We start from the raw sequence: 6,000 nt of genomic DNA, 5'->3' as shown, positions 1-6,000 counted from the left end.
TTGTATGTTGGTTATGGTTGGATATTGTGACTCTTATACTTGTATTTTTTTTCATGAAGTTTTACCAAATGGCATAAAAGCATGTTTCTCCAATAAACGTCCCTTTTAGCATGTTTTTGCATGGCTTCCATACTTAGTACTTAATTGTGCTAACCCCTTTCTTTCCATTTTTGACTAAAGTGTAGTGATTTGGAGATGGGTGACATGTCATGGCTATTTGATAGGTTTCTAAGTGTTGAAGATGAAGACTTGGTGAGTCCTCATATATTCGAGGACAATACCCCATATGTTTTTTTTATGTCTTTTTAGTATTGTTTAAGTTGTGTATGAGATTGGTCCCGAATTTTGTACTCTAAAGTATTAGATGGTTTTGAGACATCATGTATTACGTCTAGAAAGTCTTCCGCTTGCTATTATTTTTATTTTATTTTTTGAAATGTTTTCTTGGTAAAGAAAGTTTTTAATTCCTTATGGTTTTAGTGTCTATGCGATGAATGAATGCTAAGAGGCTTGTATTAGACCTCTTTGAGGTCGAGTACGCCGGTTACGACTAGGGGTGATCCCGGGTCATGACAGTAATAAAAAGCATTTTGATTAATTGTTGGTGTGTGATGTGTTGAGAATGGCTTGAAAGACATATTGACTCATTGTTGAGGTTGTATCACGATTATGTTGTTGTGAATTATGCATTATTATGAAAATGGTCATCTCCTCATTATTTATGTGATCATGTCGTTTGCATTGGTTCTGAGACGTTGTGGTGATAAGTGTTATATGAAATGAGAAAGAATAAGAAATTAAAGAGGATGTACCATTTCGAGGGACGTGTTGCGTTCCATGATATATACTATTATCGAGGGATGTGTCGCATGACGCAACATATTCTATTTTTGAGGGACGTGTCGCACGCCGCAATAAATTTTATTATCAAGGGTCATGTCACACACCGCGACGGATGCATGAACATATATGTCCCCCATGGCTCCTATACTCAGAGATAGCAGGTGTGTATCGTTAGGTCAGACATGCATCACTATACTTGACATTGCATTGGACATCTTTATCATTGGTGAACTTGATATTGTCTGTTGTTGATCTTGTGTGTGACATTCTATGGAATTTGTGATTGATTAATATTGAGTTTGTTGTTGAAGATATGTAATTGTTAGAGTGTTGTTGTTGAGCTGGGTGCTATGTAAATTGTGAACTGTTAGGTTGGGCTGGGTTTATGCAGATTGTAGTTGTGGAGGTTTGGTTGGGGTGGTAGGAGTACCTGTATTCTATTCTGTTAGCTTGTGTTAGAAGTTTACTTGCTGAGTACCGTGCTGTTTGGCACTCACCCCTTGATTCTACAATTTTTTGTAGGTTACAAGCTCGGATCTTTGTAATACCTTCTACTGTCTTATTTTCCGAGGCTTCCTGTGGAGATTTGTGAAGTAGTTGTTTGTCTTCTCAGGGAACCTTCTTTTTGTTTTACTTGAGAGACAACATCATTTAAGACTTGTGTATTTTCTTTCAATTCTAGTATTTTTATTAGAGACTTGTGCACGTGACAACTAGGTTTTGGGGATTTAATTTAAATTAACTTTTTATCCATATTAGTAATTGTTATTAAACTTCTATTTTTTATTTTATTTATGCACTTTATCAAAATGGTTGGGTTGTAGGCTGATGCCTTGGTGGTATAAGATGAGTGTCATCACATCCATTTTTTGGTTGTCATAAAATGGTATCAGAGCACTAGGTTCATAGGTCTCACGTGTATAGAAGCCGAGTTTACGCAGAGCCTCAAGGATCGGTATAGAGAGATTTGTACCTATCTCTGAGAGGCTATGAACACTATAAGGAAACTTCCATTTTGTTCATTATTTCTCATCGTGCGTGGTTACCTTCTTTAGTACTAAGCCATAATATATTATTTTCACAGATGACGTGGACTAGAGCTACTATTGTTGGTCGTAGAGGAGAGGCACTTCCCGAAGCAATTGTTGAGTCCCTAACTAGGGGTAGGGGTAGAGCCCGAGCTAGAGGTCGTGCTCGTTGAACATCATTATCCAAAGGTTGTGGCCGTGGAGCAGCACCAGTGAGGAATCGTGCTAGAGAGGTCTCTCCAAAGCCTTAGATTGATGACAAAAAGGACCAGGTTCCTCTAGAGCCTGCAACCACAACTTTTCTTCAGGATACATTATTAAGGATTTAAGTGTTCTTGAGAGCTTTACTCACCGTAGAGGTGCAACCGCCACACCTCAAGACTCTCACACTAGAGAGGGGGCCCAAACCCAAGAGAAACATCAAGCTCCAGTTATTAAGGATGTGGTGGGGGTAGCAACCAGTGGATCCCGTGGTTGGGAATGATCTTGCACCAGCTGTTGGGGGTCAAGGTGCACAATTGGTTGTTTTAACAAAGAATGAGTAGCATATGTATGAGAAATTTTGAAAGATGGACCTACCTCAGCTTCAGGGTTGGAAGAGCTAGGACGCTCATGATTTTCTTACTACATGTTGAGAGTTGCTAGAAGTTGTTGGGTTAGCTGAGTCACATGGGGTTCGATACGCTACCCTCCAACATTATGGGCCAACAAGAGAGTGGTGGAGAACTTATTCAGGGTCTTTGCCAGTTGGATCTTCTCCAGTGACTTGGGAAATATTTTCCAGTGACTTTCATGACCGCTTCAGCCCTTAGAGCGTGAGAGAGGAGAGCTATTTGAGGAATGAGAATCAGAGACATGACAACTTATCTGTTCCAGAGTATGAGTCACATTTTTTCCAGTTGTCTAAGCATGTTTTGGCCATTATTCTAGACGAGACGGAGAGGTTCCGTATATTCGTAAGGAAGCTGACTCACTCTATCAGATGGCTGTGTTTAGGACATCTCGAGAGGGGGCTTCCTTCTAGTCCATTGTGAGCGCCACCAATGAGGTGGAATATTCTAAGAGCGAGGAGTTTGGAGACCCTAAGAGGGCCTGTACATCAGGTCAATTTCATGGGGCTTCATCTGGAGGCAAGGGATCATACAAAAGGGATGGTCCCTCTAGGCATATGGGACCTATTCATGCATCGATGCCAATATTTGAGGGTGGTCAGATACCTCGGCGTTGTTATTGCGCGAGTCAAGGCTCGTGTGGTTCACATTAACGACCTACAGGGTGAGCCAATTATAGTAGGTTTTCAGGATCCACATAGCAGTTCCCAACTCAGAGATTTATTTTTACCTGTGGAGATCCCGATCACCTGATGCGACAATGTGCTTCGCATAGGGTAGAGGTCAAGGAGGATTTTAGTTAGGTAGAGGCATTAGAGCTTCTTGTAGTGGTATTACAGCTCAGCAGAGTGGGGGTAGAGGTATCACCAAGGGTGGAGGTGGTAGAGTGTCACGACCCGGGGTTACCCCCTAGGAGTAACATGGCGTACATGACCCCGAAGGGGTCTCATACAAGCCCTTAGCATAATCATAACATAAAAACATAGAATAGTGCAAAAATTTATAACTTTTACAATAGAAGTTGACATCTTTTCATAACACGAAAATACGAATCTAGACTTGTCTCAATCCCCATCTAGAACATAAGAGTACAAATAGGGTCAAAGCCTTACATTAATAAGGTCTCCAAAAATAGGAAATACAATATAGTCTTGAACATGGAAAGTAAACTAGAAACTAGAATCAATAGCAACTTGTCCTCAAACTTGAGGACTCACCAAGCCTAGGGAATAGTCAACCCAAACTTCACTTGAAGAAGTAGTAGTGTCAACGATCGGAACCTACACTCATAGTAAAGTGGAAAATATGGGTTAGCATAATTAATTGTACGAAGTATGGAAGCCATGTATAAAAATCCTTAAAGATGCATAAAAGGGACATTTAGTTGAAATCATGCTTTTGTCAAGTGTAAAAGCCATTATGCACATATGTAAAGAAACATAAGTCAACCAGCACATAAGTAACCCAAAGCCACACTAGTGCAATGTGAAGGTAAGATCCCATAACCCTACCAATTACTAAGTATCACATTTAGTCCACCAACAACATACATATCATACTTTACCATAATCATGGCCAACATACATAAGAGAGAAGTCATTCATACTTATATCATGTAACAAGTGAAGTCAACCTTAACATTCATACTTACCTTTTCATACATAGTTCATAAAACATCATAACATAATAACATAAGAAAACCTTACCATTACCCCTCTTAGAGTCTACTTGTGCAAGGCATTAGTGAAGTCCCATACCCCCACTCATACTAAGTAGTACCCCTCAAGAAGTCATAATTAAAGTCCACGTTCTGACCATAGTTCATATTCATATCATTTAGGGAAGAATTGTATTAAATGACATAAACCATGTGAGCTACATGGAATCCGATGTTCTACCCCCACACCGAAAAGAGGTGTCCTTTTTTCCTAAGGTATAACGTACATTTTTGGATTTTAGGTGGATCCACTAGCAAAGACCTATAAGGGCACACAGTTATGGGATAGGGAGATTGTTACTAGAAACCTTGACTACTAACGTGGAGGTTTCCATCTCATGAGACACCGTATTGGGAACCCAACTACTAACGTGAAGGAACCCATCTCATACACCTATCCACTCGGTGCTAGGTATAACTCCCTTTAAAAGTTACCTTTAGTCTTTACTTCAGTTCATATGCATAAAGAATACACTAGGCACTCATGCCAACATATCGTCAGAATAGCTCAGAGGTTCCTTAAGTAAGAATGCTCCTTTCACTTTGGAAACATTATCATGTGAGTAAACCTTTCACATTATAGTGCTATTGTGACCATGAAAATGTCCTTTCAATCAGCACAACAAGCTTATCATAGCATACATATATACTTCATGCATAATAGAGTGTATAGGGTATAGGGAAGAGGGATCTTCCATCAATACCACAACTACACAATAGATATATGATTATTACTATCTAAGTAAATTACAATCTCATACATCATTCTCATAAAAAGACATAACCTTCATATCTTTGCCCTTCAAGGGTCTTGGAATCACATTCAACCCAACAATATACAATAACTACATAATATAGGAGGAATTCATGATTCAATAGCTTAATTAACATAAACATATTCAAATGACATATTCATAATATCAACCAACCCACAATATCAATTCATGATCTATCAATATGGGGAACACATGGGTCTATGGGGAATTCTCATTGTAAAATCAATTATCCATCAATATATTAATAATTAATCATAACCAACCACAAACAATCGTAATTAATTAATAGAAACGTTTTGGAAAGAAGACCCGTGTTATAGAATGAAAACCCTAGAATTTGGGGGATTTAATATCTTGAAAACATAATTTGAAGGGGCTCCTTGGGTGATAGGTACCGAAGTATAAAAAGCAACCATACCTTATCTATGAACCTTTAAGAAATTTGGGGAAGAACCTTGAAAATCTAGCAACCCTAGCTCCAATGGCTTCTTCTTCTTCTTCTTCGAGTCTAGAGAGAGAATTTTTTAAAGAGGTGGGAGGTTTTTTTTATTTCAATTGGGTGTTTGTGAAAAATGACTAAGTCTTGTAAAATTTGACTTAAAGACAATATATATACTACCTCTAAAAATACCCAAAATACCCCCACTTAATTTGGACTAAAAAGGAAAATACTTAAAAATCCTTCATTTAAAATGAACCCGTCCAGGCTCACGACTCACTCCACGAGCCGTGGTGAGGACCAGGACTCGTGGTCCTACCCGTGGAGTTTGAGGCAGTATCCCCCTCAAATGTGCCAACCTCCCCATGAAGCCTAGGAATTACCACGAGACCTCCCACGGTCCGTGGTCATGACCACGAGCCGTGGTAGATGTCGTGGTCTTGAAGCCAAGGCACACGTCTCAAGCCTTTCCTCCATAGGCTAAGGCATCCTCACGAGCAAGTTCATGAGGACCCTCATGCCTTGTCATGGGGACCATGGCCCATGGTAGTTCCTATGGTTCCTTAGGTAGTAGCTCCCCCAAACT

At 39.6% G+C, this 6,000-nt stretch overlaps 2 protein-coding genes across 2 annotated transcripts in view; one reads left to right on the top strand and one right to left on the bottom strand.

The window, feature by feature from the left end:
- Positions 1-46, bottom strand: part of LOC125854934 (OVARIAN TUMOR DOMAIN-containing deubiquitinating enzyme 1) — a 1,192,864-nt gene extending 1,192,818 nt beyond the window's left edge. The window contains exon 1 of the mRNA XM_049534542.1: positions 40-46. The gene's annotated coding sequence lies outside the window, so the exon portion shown is untranslated. The remainder of the gene's footprint in view (positions 1-39) is intronic.
- The window catches only part of LOC125854930 (uncharacterized), a 632,422-nt gene that overhangs the window by 513,012 nt on the left and 113,410 nt on the right, over positions 1-6,000 (top strand). The window lies entirely within an intron of this gene.

This window comes from Solanum stenotomum, chromosome 2, assembly GCF_019186545.1.
Source record: "Solanum stenotomum isolate F172 chromosome 2, ASM1918654v1, whole genome shotgun sequence".
NCBI classification, from domain to species: Eukaryota; Viridiplantae; Streptophyta; class Magnoliopsida; order Solanales; family Solanaceae; genus Solanum; species Solanum stenotomum.
Note: the sequence above shows the minus strand (reverse complement) of the source record. Positions and strands in the feature narration are given on the sequence as shown.